Genomic DNA, 13,550 nt, shown 5'->3' with positions numbered 1-13,550 from the left:
ACACACGTGGAGAGCTGCAGACACGTGTGTGTAAACACCCCTGTCTTTACTTGTCTTCACATGCACCTCCTTGCCAGAGTGGGGCACACAGCAGACAGCCCATGGACAAGGAGGAGTCTTCACAGACACCCTCCTTCAGAGAATCACTCCAAAGGCTTAGCACCCGTGTGCACACTCAGTCACACGCGTGCGCACACACAGAGACACATGATCACATACATTCATTACCACACACAATCACAGTCAGGCACACTCACCGTCTCACACACTTACACACATGCAGGCATCTCCAGGTGGTGCAAACAGGGCACTTGGCAACTAATGAAAAGGTCAGAGGTTCGAGTCCAGACGGAGTTGCCTCAGAAGAAAGGCCTAGTGATCTAAAAAAAAAAGTGGCCATTGATATAGCCCTGTGGAGCTCAGCACTACACACGCACACACCTGGGACGGCTTGTAGACACACACTGAGGGGCATGGGTGGGATCCATCGGGTGACTGTGTCACCAATCACCATCGACCTCCCAGCACTAGGTCCCTGTCCCCTGACACAGTCACACAGAGCCACACGCATCCTCACAGCAACGCCCGGTCCCCATTCACGGCAACCCTGTGTGCACAGGCTAGAATTGCTCCCCGGGATTTTCACGGCTGTGATCTCTCACAGCCCTGTCTTCCCAAATCACCAGGCCAGTCTTCCGCGGCACCTCGGGGTGGGTTCGAACCACCAACCTTTTGGCTAGTCCTCAGACACCTAACTCCTCACTCCACCCAGAGACTGCACGTACACACGTGTGTATGTCTGATGTACAGAACATGTGTGTGTGTGTGTGTGTGTGTGTGTGTGTGTGTGTGTGTGAACACCGTGAGAGCCGGAAGAGTGGGGCTTCCCTGTTTTTTCAGGTCTTGCTAGTTTCCTGCTAGTTTGACAGTTTCACCACTTTTCTGTGACTCTCTACCCAGTGCTGTGAGGTCAATGCCAACTCACAGACCGTCCAATGATTATTCGGAGTCTGTAATCATTACAAGAGGAGATTGTCTCATTATTTTCTTGTGGTGCACCTGGTGTATTTGAACCACTAACCTTTTGGTTAGCAGATTATCTGAATTTCCTTCTTTGACAGGACCTCATTTTTGCTGTTGTGGAAATGTATACAGTATCCTATCTGACACACAAGCCAGAGTCAGACTCACAACCACACAAGTCCAGCGACCTCAACAACCATGATCATTATTCACACATTTTTGCCTCCAGACACAACTCCCACGAGGTCACACATCACCTTGTGGACGGGGCTGAGCTGCATGCTGTGAACAGTCTGCACCACTCTGTCCCCCCAGCCAGGCCAACGGTAAGTCACAGTGTCCCCCAGATTCCCCACAGCCACGTGTGGCTTAGGGGGTCTCCTTCAAACACACCATCTTCTGCAGGCAGCCATTCCCACGGCAGCTGCCCCCTTCATCTGCAGAGTCCCCTGGGCACAGCCCCGTGGTGACAGGATGTCAGCCAGACTCCCTCTTCTTCTGTGTCACCCATCCCAGCCGGAGGATAATCTCTGGCACGCTTAGCCATCCCTCCCCAGCCCCCACTCTCCAACACTCCCCCAGCCCCCCACCTTGAGCACCCTTGGCTCAAAGAAGGTTGGCTGGACGTAGTCACTCTCCCACCCCACCTCCACCTTGTCCCTCTCCACATTCACAGTCCACACAACCTGTCCCAGCACTGGTCCCAACCCCCAGACAGTCACACACCAGGACACACACCTTCACAGACACATGGTCAGAAGTTAATGCTCAACCAGCCTTCCCTCCCCGTCCACACACAAGCAGAAAGACAACCACAACCACGCTAGTGGACACACATCAGCCTGGAAGCAGTTCAGTGCATACATACATACACACACGCACAGAAACACACCACCCCAGCCGCCCCAGGTCTCTTCAAATCTCTTAGTCCATCTGGATCGAAAAGCCCACCAAGAGTCTGCTTCCACCACGCACACACTGGAAAAGTGAGTGTAGGCACACAAGCCTGTGATCTCGTACAACGTCCTAGAAACAATCTAAAACACACACACACAACTTTATGCACATGGTCAAAAGTCTGTTGAGGTGCAACAATCTAAAACAGACACACACACACACACACACACACACACACACACACACACCTTTATGCACATGGTCAAAAGTCTGTTGATATTTGCACCTCGCTGTCGCTGTACCACCCACAGTCCTGTGAGATTCCCCGGGGTGACACACGGTCCAGCTGCTCTCCGCGCCCATACCCTCTGCCTCCCTCCATCATTCTCTCTTGCACACTCACCCACACCAGGGCCCCCTCCCACCAACCTCACACCCTCTCGAAGGTAAGCGGGCAGGGGTTTCCCATCAGAACCCCCTCCCCACCGCGCGCCCTTGCCAGCCCCGCGCACCCCATCTCTCTCTCCCTGCGCCCGTCCAAGGGCCCCTTCCCCCCTTCCCGCAAGCCCCGCCCCGTCCTCGCTCCTGTTTACCTGCGCGCACGGGGGAGGGGGCGCGGCTCAAACGGGTCCCCCCCCAGACCTCAGGGGACTCCAGTCTGGACAAGGGGCGCTCAGGGGCCCCAAGTCTCGTCCCAGTGGCCAAACGAGTGGGCCTCAGGTTGTGCTCGGCCCGGGGTTCCCCCCTCGGTCCTGGACCCCCATCCCCCCGGCTCTCGACTTCCCCAGCCGGGTCCTGGCGCCCACCTGATCTCAGTGGCTCCGGGACCCGCTCGGCCGCGCCGCGCTGACCCCCCGTCACCCGCGGCCCAGCTGCTCGGGCGCCGCGTCCCCTGACTCCGGCCGCGGGCGGCGCCTCCGGGGGGCGGGGCGGCGGCGGGAGTCACGCCCCCTCAGGTGCGCAGGCCACGCCCACGCCGGGGACTGTTTCCAGCGCGCGGCCCCCGGGGATCTGGAGGCTGCGCTGGCCGGGTCCCCGTGGGCACCGCGAACCCGAGAACGATCCCCGCGGCCGCAGAGACTCGGAACTCCTGGAAACTTTAGATGCCAACACCATAGACCTGTTGCTGTGCCTGCTGCCAACTTCGGGCCGCTGCTTCTCACCACCGCATCTAAATCACATGCTCCATCAAGATCCGAGCTCATTGCTCTGCTCGAGTTTGCTCAGAAAATATTTCAGGGCCTTAAAGATTAAAGATGATTTTATGTTGCATACCGTATCACGTACTAGAACTGTAAAATTACCGAATGAATATTATGTTGTCATATTATATTGTGTTGCATTATACAATATAATTCCATTGTTGTGTCCCTCCCACTTCAGAACTCATTCATAGCTGACACTCCAGAACATTTTCAGAGACAGTAAATTGCACCGGAAGAGATTATTCATCTTATTATTATTATTATTCTGATTTTTTTGAAATTTTTTATTATTTTTGTGTGTGCTTGCCTCTGGAAACCCTATGAACCTGGAGAGAGGATGAAAGGCACCCAAGCGTTGAGGACTCTCGAGTGCGACTCGAAGGCACTTAACAGCAATAGCATCTTCAACTGGCCCAGCGGACAGAAAGCGATGCTACCAAGCCAAAGATGGGTGACTTTTAATCCGCGACCCTCGGGCCTGTCTTTCATCATTTTTGTTCAGACATTCCTCTAGGTCATATAGCCCTGGTGTACAAGTTGCCATGCCGCGGTCACTTGTGGTTGCTGTGAGGCTGAACACTGTGACACTGATGTGTCAAATGCGTTAATGGTCGGCTACCCAATGAGGAAAGAGAGTGGAGTGGAGCTCCCCGATTAAAACAAGCTTGCAAGGAGGAGTAGCATCCACTTCTGTAATAGCTTGCCTCTGGAAACCCTATGAACCTGGAGAGAGGAGAGACACCCAAGCATTGAGGACTCTTCTTCATAGGGTCGCTATGAGTCACCTGCGACTTGGCAGCACTTAACAACAACAACCGTCAAATCAGATCTGACTGACACAGGAGGAGATTGTCCCTCCTTCTCAGCAGAGCATCTGGTGGATTCGAACATCGCTCCTCTGGGATTACAGTGCAGCTTCTTGCCACTAGGCCACCAGATCTCCTATTATTCTGCTTTTTAACGAAAGTTTACAGAAAGGTTGAATTTTCATTCATTCATTGTTGCGCATTTTCCTCCCTCCCCTCCTTCTCTCCCCCTCCCCCAGTCCACTTTAAAATGCACCTCTTGTTTCCAGACTGTTGTCATACATACGGTCTAATCATATATTCTTTTCTGGGCTCTATAAGGAGGAAAGTGGCATCAGGATAGGAGGAAGACTAATCAACAACCTGTGTTATGCAGATAACACAGCCTTGCTTGCTGAAACTAAGGAGGGCCTGAGGCATTTGCTACAGAAGGTCAAAGATCCAGGTCATGGTCTTCTCAATTACTTGCTATACATTAGAAAGCTGGACAACGACATAGGGATGACAGAAGGAGAATTGATGCCTTTGAGCTGTGGTGCTGGAGAAGAGTATTGAATATACTGTGGACTGCTAGAAGATCAAACAGGTTCATCCTAGAGAGGGTGAAACCAGGCTATTCTTTGGAGGCAAGGATTCTGAAGCTCCATCTGACACACTTCAGGTATGTTGCAAGGAGGTCCTTGGAGAGGGACATCATGCTTGGGAGGATAGAGGGACAGTGCAAGAGAGGAAGACCCTAGATGAGATGGATTGGCTCAGTGACTGGGGTAATGGGGGTAGGTGTGTCAAGGACAATAAGGTTGGCTCAGAATAGAGCAGGGTTCAGAGCTGTTGTACATAGGGTCGCTATGAATCCCAAGCAACTTGATGGCACATAACAACATATTTTTTCAGACAGTTCTTCCCCTCATCTGTCCTAATACAGTGTTTATTATCTACTCTTTTCCTGTTCTCCCCCAACCCTCCATATGAGTCCTATTTTATAATAAGTGTTATGCAGTATTTGTCCTTTTGTGACTGAGATACTTCACTCAGCATAATGTCCTCCAAGCTCCCTCATATTGTGTAATATTTTAAGAGTTTATTATTTTTCAGTGCTGCATAATATTTGTTATGTGAATATATCATAGTTTTTCTATTCATTCGTTTGTTGATTGGCAGTTGGGTTGCTTCCAAGTCTTCACAACAGTAAATAATGCAGCCATAAACATGGGTGTGAGATTGTCCATTTTTCTTCCACGGAGTACTTGGTGAATTCGAACTGTGTCTCTTTGGGTTGGCAGTGCAACTGCTTAAAACGAAGCCACCAGAGCACCCTGTATATTTATTACTATTTACTGATTTTTAATTTGTTATTTTTTACTCCCTACTCTCTGATAACCATCCAAGAAGTTTTCTATTTGCATGTAAACCTTTCCTTAGCATTTAACAGTGATCTTATACAATGTTTGTCCTTTTGTGACTGACTTTGCTTCATGTAGGAAACTCTGGTGGTCCAGTGGGAAGAGTTGACCTGTCCACCTGAAAGCAGTGGTTCAGGCCCACTAGCTTCTAGGAAATCCCCACCTGTGTGCTTTTTATTCTCTGAAAAACTCACTGGTGGTTCAGCTCTGAGTTTGACTCCATAGCAATGAGTTGAAGTTGGTGTTAAAAAAATTCACTTAGCATAACGTCCTAGTGTTGCATTGTGCTTCGCTAGGCTTTTAATAACTTAATGGGAGCAGAGTGACCATCTTTTCTTCATTAGAGTATCTGGAGGATTTGAACAGTTGACTTTTCTGTTGACAGTCTAAGATGTAACTTACTATGATACCAGGCCTCCTTGGAACATAGGAAGTGCTTCCTCAATAGTGTCTTTAGCACTAGAACAGAGCTTGACTCATAGTAGGCCCTCGAAAAAAAATATTTGCTGAGTGACTGAACCACCAAGTCCTAGAATCGGACTTCAGCCAAGACTGAACCCACACTCCTAATCTCACAGAACTGGGTTCACGCCTGGCTTTTCTGAATGCGCTGATCACGGCATTCGCCCGTGCTTCCAGCAGGGGGCGATGCAGGCCCACGAACCGGACCCGGACCCGGACCCCTGCTTGGTGCGGTGTCCTTGGCGCCGGCCTCCAGCTTCTTATCTGTCACTAAGGGGGGGGGGGGGAACCAGGACCAGGTCAAGTGACATTGTCAGGAAAGGCGACACCAAAATGACTATAAAATTATCACTTTTTTGCAAGAAGCTGCACTGCAATCCCAGAGGTGTGCAGTTCGAATCCATCAGATGCTTTGCTGGAGAAGGAGGGACAATCTCCTCCTGTACTAGTCAGATCTGATTTGATGTTACACGCACAAAAAAAAAATAATAATAGCATTTTAAAAAAAAATTTTAAATATTATTTTTAATAAAAATATCCTTGGAATTCAGTTACTAGGACTAATATATTTTGTAGAAGTTTAGGTTCAATCCACCAGATGCTCTACCGGAGAAGGAGGGACAATCTCCTCCTGTACCAGTCAGATCTGATTTGACGGTACACTCACACAAAAATTAAAATAAAATAAAAAAGAAGTTTAGGTTCCAACTAGGTAGCTCTGGTGGCCTAAAGGTAAGAAGGCTGTGCTGCAATCCCAAAGATGAGGTGTTCAAATCCACCAGCTGCTTCACGGGAGAAGGATGGGCAATCTCTTCCAACATGATTAACTGCCTCTAAAAACCCGCTGGAGGGTCAGCTATGGGTCAGTTCTGACTTGAAGGCACACAACAATCACCACCTTCCAACTATCATTGTGATGCAGGACAGACTGCTTGATGATTTTCAAGGCTTTAAATCTTGATGGGAGTAGACTGAAGAGACACTAGACCGTCACATCTTTCTTCTTCGGAGCATCTGGTCGGGATCTTTTGGGTACCAGCTGAGCGCTTTAACCTCAGCGCCACCAAGACTCTTGAGGCTGAACTTACACGGATTGATATTCCTACCCTAGGCTGAACTATATGTACCACATTGATTTGATTTCTTTTTCAAACCTTCTGAGATGTTTTCTGATGGTCAGTGCAATCATTATCCATTACAATGGATGATTGCAATCACAGGGCTTTGTCTGCATTAGTTTTAAAGGACGGTTATTGTTTTTGTTGCTGGTTTTTTAAAGTTTTTTTAAATTTTATTATTTTGCATGTGTGCACTGTCAAATCAGATCTGCTTGGTACAGGAGGAGATTGCCCCTCCTTCTCCAGCAGAGCATCTGGTGGATTCGAACTGCATACCTCTGGGATTGCAGTGCAGCTTCTTGCCACTAGGCCACCAGAGCCTAGGCACCATTGTTGCTATTTTTAATAGTAAAATCAGGATAGAGAAAAGATTAAAGTCGTCATCCAATTTAATTTTGCTTGAATCCACAATGAGCAGTCAAGAAGTCAAATACGTGTTGTGCTGGGGAAAATCTGTCAAGGGTCTCTCCAAAATGCTAAAGAGCAAGGATGTCAGTGTAAAGACTGAGGTGGGCCTGATCCAAGCCATGGTCTTTTTCCATTACTAACCAGGGATCTGATAGATGGGCAATAAATAAAGATACTAGAATTTGCCTTTGAATTTTGAATTATGTTGGAGAAGAGTAATGACCATCCCGTGAACTACCAAAAGAACAAACAAGTCTTGGAGGAAACACAGCCAGGGTGTTCCTTTGGGACAAAGATGATGAAACTTCCTCTCACACACTTCGGGAATGTTATCAGGAGGGTCCATTACTTGGAAGAAGACATCATGCTGGGAAGGGTCAGGGGAAAGAGGAAGGCCCTCAACAAGCAGAGTCGCCTGTAATAACAGGCTTGAACGTACCAGAGATGACGAGGATGGCACAGGGAAGAGCCGGGTTAAGTAAGGTCTGTTGTTGATGGGGTCTCTGTGAGTCACAGTAGACATGACCGCACTTGACAACAATAACAATTCCTTACATTTTCTGATGTTTTACTTTGTGTTAACTTTTTATTGTAATTTGAGCAAAAGTTTATGGAACAAATTGGTTTTCTATTCAACAATTCCTTGGGTGAAGGAAAGGGGAAAGAGCCCATGTGAAAAACAATGTATATAAACTCTGTAAATAGAGCAGTATAAAACTTTTTTAAAAATGTTATTATTTTTGTGTGCGTGTACCGTCAAATCAGATCTGACTGGTACAGGAGGAGATTGTCCCTCCTTCTCCGGCAGAGCATCTGGTGGATTCGAACCGTGCGCCTCTGGGATTGTAGTTGCAGCTCCTTGCCACTAGGCCACCAGAGCTCCCCTAAAACTTTTATTAAAATAAATATCAAATAGTTTATATTTTTGCTTAAGAAGTTTTCAATTGAGTTTTGCACAAGAAAAACAATATGAATCAAATCCCAATTCAAAATCCCCCAATTCCTACACATTGTGCCATGACAGTGTTGCTCTTGTATGATTGCTAGTTTGAGAATGTATATCTTCCTAGTGTAATTAATCACATAGTTTCTATGAACAAATCACATCTACAACTGTATCTACTCTGAGATCAGAAGACCTAGATGGAGCCAGGCTACCACTGGTGACTAGTTTTTGTTTTGTTGGGGGTTTTTAAATTAGAGCACGACAGATGGAACCTGACCCAGTGGGAGAGGAGGGTAGAATGGAACCTCTAATTCTTAAGACAAAACTAAAACAAGGCTTTCTGGACTGAGTGAGGTTTCCTAGAGACTATTGACCTGAGATAATCCAAACCTTAAACTTAAAGTAAACCCTGTGAGGTCACCACATAGCTAAAGAACAAATTGCCTTGAAAAAGAAGAAACCCTTTTTCTCACCATAAACACTATAGTCTTGAAAAAAAACAAACAAATTATGTCAGTCTAGAGATTAAGGTGCCTCTGATACAGGCTATAGTCTTTTCAATTGCTTGTTATGCTCCTGAGAGGTAGACGGTGACTAAGGATGACAGAAGAAGAATTGATGCCTTTGAACTATGGTGCTGAAGAAGAGTATTGAATATACTAAGAGAACAAGCAGGTTTGGTCTGGAGAATGTGAAGCTGGGTTGCTTCTTGGAGGCTAGGATTTTGAAGCTCTATCTGACATACTTTGGACATGTTTCCAGGCAGGACCAGTCCTTGGAAAAGGACATAATGCTTGAAAGGGTGAGGGACAGTGCAGGAGAGGAAGAACCTAGATGAGATGGGTTGACACAGTGACTGTGGCAATGGTATCAGGTATATCAGAGACAGTAAGATTGGTTCAAGATAGGACAGGGTTCAGAGCTATTGTTCATAGGGTCATCACACTGAGTCATGGTCAACTTAATTGCACATAAAAACAATAGCGACAAGATAAGGCAAACGTTCATTGATTACTTTAAACAATGATGAAAATGTAAGAAAGCAGGCAAACTAGAAAAATAAAAACAGAACAACCAGAATGGAAATAGTAAGAACATTTTTGCATTGTTAAGAATGCAATCAGGGTCACCGAGCAAAGTGTGTAGAACTTGTTGAATGGGGACTTAAGCTGCTGTGTAAACCTTCGTTGAAAATAAATAGACTAATAGTAATGGAAGCCCAAGACAAGGTGGTGTATTGTTGTTATTAGGTGCCATCAAGTTGTCTTGCATTTATAATGACTCTAAGGAAAATGGAAGAAAAGGGGCTTGATCCTGTGTCGTCCTGACAATCTCCGCTGTCCTTAAGCCCATGGCTGCGGTCACTGTGACAGTCCATCTCGTCTTTCTGGCGTAGTCCATGGAGAGCCCAGAAGCTGAGCTTCTGCAGGGATTTGAATCCACCATTGGCTCCGAGGAAGAGGGAAGGGCAAGTTCCTCAATGGTGGCAGCTATGAGCTGGGACCAATTCAATGGCAACAAGTTTGAGTTCTTCTCTGCAGAGCATGGTGTCTTCCGATGGCGTAGGAGAGTGAGTGCTGGGCCGTTAACCAAAAGGTCAGCAGTTTTAATCCACGAGCTATTTTGTAAGAGAAATGTGAGGCTGTCTGCTCCAGTTGAGATTTACAGCCTTGGAAACCAGCTGGAGGATTGCCAAGAGTCCGAATCTACACCTTAACAGTGAGCGGACAGGATTTAAACAGTGTACGTCAGACCCGGGGGAAGGGATTTGGGGCCAGGTGGTCACGAGTTCGAATCCTGGTCTTAACATTTCCTTTCTGTATAACCTGTTTCTGAGGCCTTTATAAAAGAAGAATGACTGTACCCAACCCCTGTATTGTGGTGAAGATTGAGTGAGAGAAGGGCTGAAAGGAGAAAGTGTTAGCTAAGGTGACCATTTCTCCAGACTTTTCACCGCACCAGGGAGGTGTTGCGACCAGCCCCGTCCACTGGTGAAGAAGAGGCTCAGAGAGGTTGAAGCGACATGTTCAAGGCCACACAAGGAGCAGCAGAACCATTGAACCTGTTCTGTGTCACCAGGGCTCCTGTGGCTTTAAAAGGTCTGATTCCTACAGCTCCAAGTAGGGTGACCTCTTGTCCCACAGAGTGAAAACTGCCCGTCTTGCTGTCTGAGCCACAGCGGCAGACGCTGTATCAGTCCAGCCCTCTGAGGCTCTTCCTCTTCCCCCTCCCCGACCCTCAAGTTTACAAAACCACGATGTCTTTCTCCAGAATTTGGTCCTTCCTGAGAACAGGCCCACAGCATGAGAGAGAAAGTCTTACCATCTTTGTTTCTAAGGAGCTGTCTGGCTGCATTTCCTCAAAAATAGATTTATTTATTCTTCTGACGGCCCTGGTGTTTTCATCATTCAACAGCGGATTCAAAAGCATCAGTTCAGGGGAGCTCTGGTGGCCTAGTGGCAAGAAGCTGCAACTACAATCCCAGAGGTGCACAGTTCTAATCCACCAGATGCTCTGCCGGGGAAGGAGGGACAATCTCCTCCTGTACCAGTCAGATCTGATTTGACAGTACACGCACACAAAAATAATAAAATAAAATTTTAAAAAATTTAAAAAAAAAGCATCAGTTCTTCAGTCTTCCTTATTCGCTGTCCAGGGCTCACACGCATACAAGGCAGTGGAACCATTTAGTCTTTTTTTTTTTTTTTTAACATGAAAAGCTCAAGAGTTCATTGTCTTGATAAAATAAGATGAAGCTTAGAACCAGATCACTTGACTCTCTCTTTCTTTCTTATCTCCTCCCAGTTCAAAGTGCTCGCACCTTTGTTGATATGCCAACATCCTTTTAGATCTGCAAGTCTGGTTCAACACATTCAAGTGTTAATACAATCCTCTTTGTAGTTTTTGCCTGTCTCTGGGAAATTGGCTTGGCCTGCGCTCCATAGCCACTCTGCCTCCTATCATGACGCCGCTTGCCCTGGGCATGCAGAGGGTCTTGGTCCTTCTTGTCCACAGTCACTGTGTGGAGTTTGTGCTTGCCACACTTCTTGCATTAAGTCCAGCAAGTTTGGGGAACATTGACCATATTTGCGGGAGCCCTGTTTGCTCAAAGGACCATTTATTCTTATGATGTGGAATTGGCCGAGGACTGGCTGATGGCCCTGGGGCTCAGCTGAGGTAGACTCTCATTCCATACGTGGCCTCTGTGGATGTGGAGGAAGAGTGTGGCAGTCACTCCCTCGAGAGGAAGTCCTTTGCACAGTGATGTCAGGACACAGGGAGGAATGTGAGGTCATCCGAGACCTAAGCTTGGAGTCCTCACAACTCCCACATGGCCAAGTCCAAAGTCAAGGCTTTGAGTCTTGAGAGTTGGATTCTTTATCTTTTTTTTTCCTTTCTTCCACTTTTCTTAAATGGGCACATACACTCCAAAAGCCACACACAAGCCCGTCTGTGGGACATTTCTGGGAGGATATATTATCGCTGACGTTAAGTGTCATCGAGTCAGCTCCAATTCAGAGACGCTAAGTACAAACTGGAAGGAACTGTGCTCGATCTTGTGCCCTCCTCCCAATTATTGCTACATTGAGCCCATGAGGCAGCTGCTGTGGTGATCCATCTCCTTTAGGGTCTTCCTTTAGCCTTCTCCAGACCCTGGTCCCTCCCACCAGCATGTCCAGAGTTGAAGTGTAATCCATACTGAAGGCTGTACTCTTTAATCTTCTTCAGGAAATGCTTCTCATTTTCTTTACTTTCTGCAAGTCAGCTTGCATCATTTGCTTAATTCAAGTTGTTGGTGAGTCTTCCTCCAAGCCTGACGCTGTCACATTCTTCTTCATATAGTCCATCTTCTTAAATTATTTTTTATTGGGGGTGGGGAGGGCAGCCCTGGAGGCAGGGGCTGTGTTACTGTGCGGGGGCCCGGTTGCGGTGGCTGTGGTGACTACAGGACTAACGAAAAGCTACTAAAGTTCCTGTGGAAACAAAGTAGAATTTCAAAAAGCATGATGGATGAAGAGGAGAAAACTTATGGTGGCTGTGAAGGCCCAGATGCCATGTATGTCAAATTGATATCTTCTGATGGTCATGAATTTATTGTAAAAAGAGAACATGCATTAACATCAGGAACAATAAAAGCCATGTTGAGGAGCCCAGGTCAGTTTGCGGAAAATGAAACCAATGAGGTCAATTTTAGAGAGATCCCTTCACACGTGCTATCAAAAGTTTGCATGTATTTTACCTACAAGGTTTGCTGCACTAACAGCTCCACTGAGATCCCCGAATTCCCAATTGCACCTGAAATTGCACTGGAACTGCTGATGGCTGCGAACTTCTTAGATTGTTAAATAAAATAAATTATAATAAACTGTTAAAAATTTTTTTTTATTAGCTTAATAGGGATAGAGAAAGGATACAGCCCTGGTGCACACGTGTCCTGATTTTAAACTATATATTCTGGGATTCTCATTTGTTGGGCCAAAACCAAGGCCAGGGAGAAAATGATGAATTTGTCACATCCTTTGGTGCCTTCTGGTGACATGTCACATTCTTCAGTCCTGTGATCCGTCAACTGAAGAGTGTGGTCCATCGGAATGGGGAGCTAGGAAATTGCAGTACGCCAGCAAGAAGAAGGAACAGACTCACCCACCTGGCGTCACCAACAACTACCTACAGTAGAATGTCCTTCCCATTCCCACGTAGCCAAGACCCCTGTTATAAAAACTTGCCCGAATACACACCTTGGGTGCGACTTCCCTGGCCTCTCTGTCCAGTCCAAGGAACCTTGCCTAGGAGCTCCCTAAACAAAGCTGCCTTTAAGTTTTTTTCACATCCTGTTCTGCCACCTTACATCATCCTTCTCATTGTTATCCGTAGTTCATTATGATCCACACAGTCAAATGCCTGTGCATAGTCAGTAAAACACAGGCAATCATCCTTCTGATATCCCCTGCTTTCAGTCAAGATCCATCAAATGCCAGCAATGATATTCCTCACTCCATATTCTCTTCTAAATCCAACTTAAATTTCTGTCAGTCCTCTATTGATGTACTGTTGAAACTCTTTTGAAATAATCTTCAGCAAGTTCTACTTGCCTGATATTAATGATATCACTTGGTATTTTCGATATACTGTTGGATTATCTTTCTTTGTAATGATTACAAATACATATGGGTCTGCGAAGGAGAATAGGAGCCTCAATGAGATGGACTGACACAGTAACAGTAAGGGTGGGCTCAAGCATGTTAGAAATTATGAGAATGATACAGGATAGGGCAGGGTTC

General features: G+C 46.6%; 1 pseudogene; it reads left to right on the top strand.

Moving 5' to 3' along the window:
- Positions 1-12,272: 12,272 nt before the first annotated feature.
- Positions 12,273-12,614, top strand: LOC102845962 (annotated as a pseudogene).
- Positions 12,615-13,550: the final 936 nt, after the last annotated feature.

This window comes from Elephantulus edwardii, unplaced genomic scaffold (assembly GCF_000299155.1).
Source record: "Elephantulus edwardii isolate Elephantulus edwardi_28Jun2011 unplaced genomic scaffold, EleEdw1.0 scaffold00315, whole genome shotgun sequence".
Lineage (NCBI taxonomy): Eukaryota > Metazoa > Chordata > Mammalia > Macroscelidea > Macroscelididae > Elephantulus > Elephantulus edwardii.
Note: the sequence above shows the minus strand (reverse complement) of the source record. Positions and strands in the feature narration are given on the sequence as shown.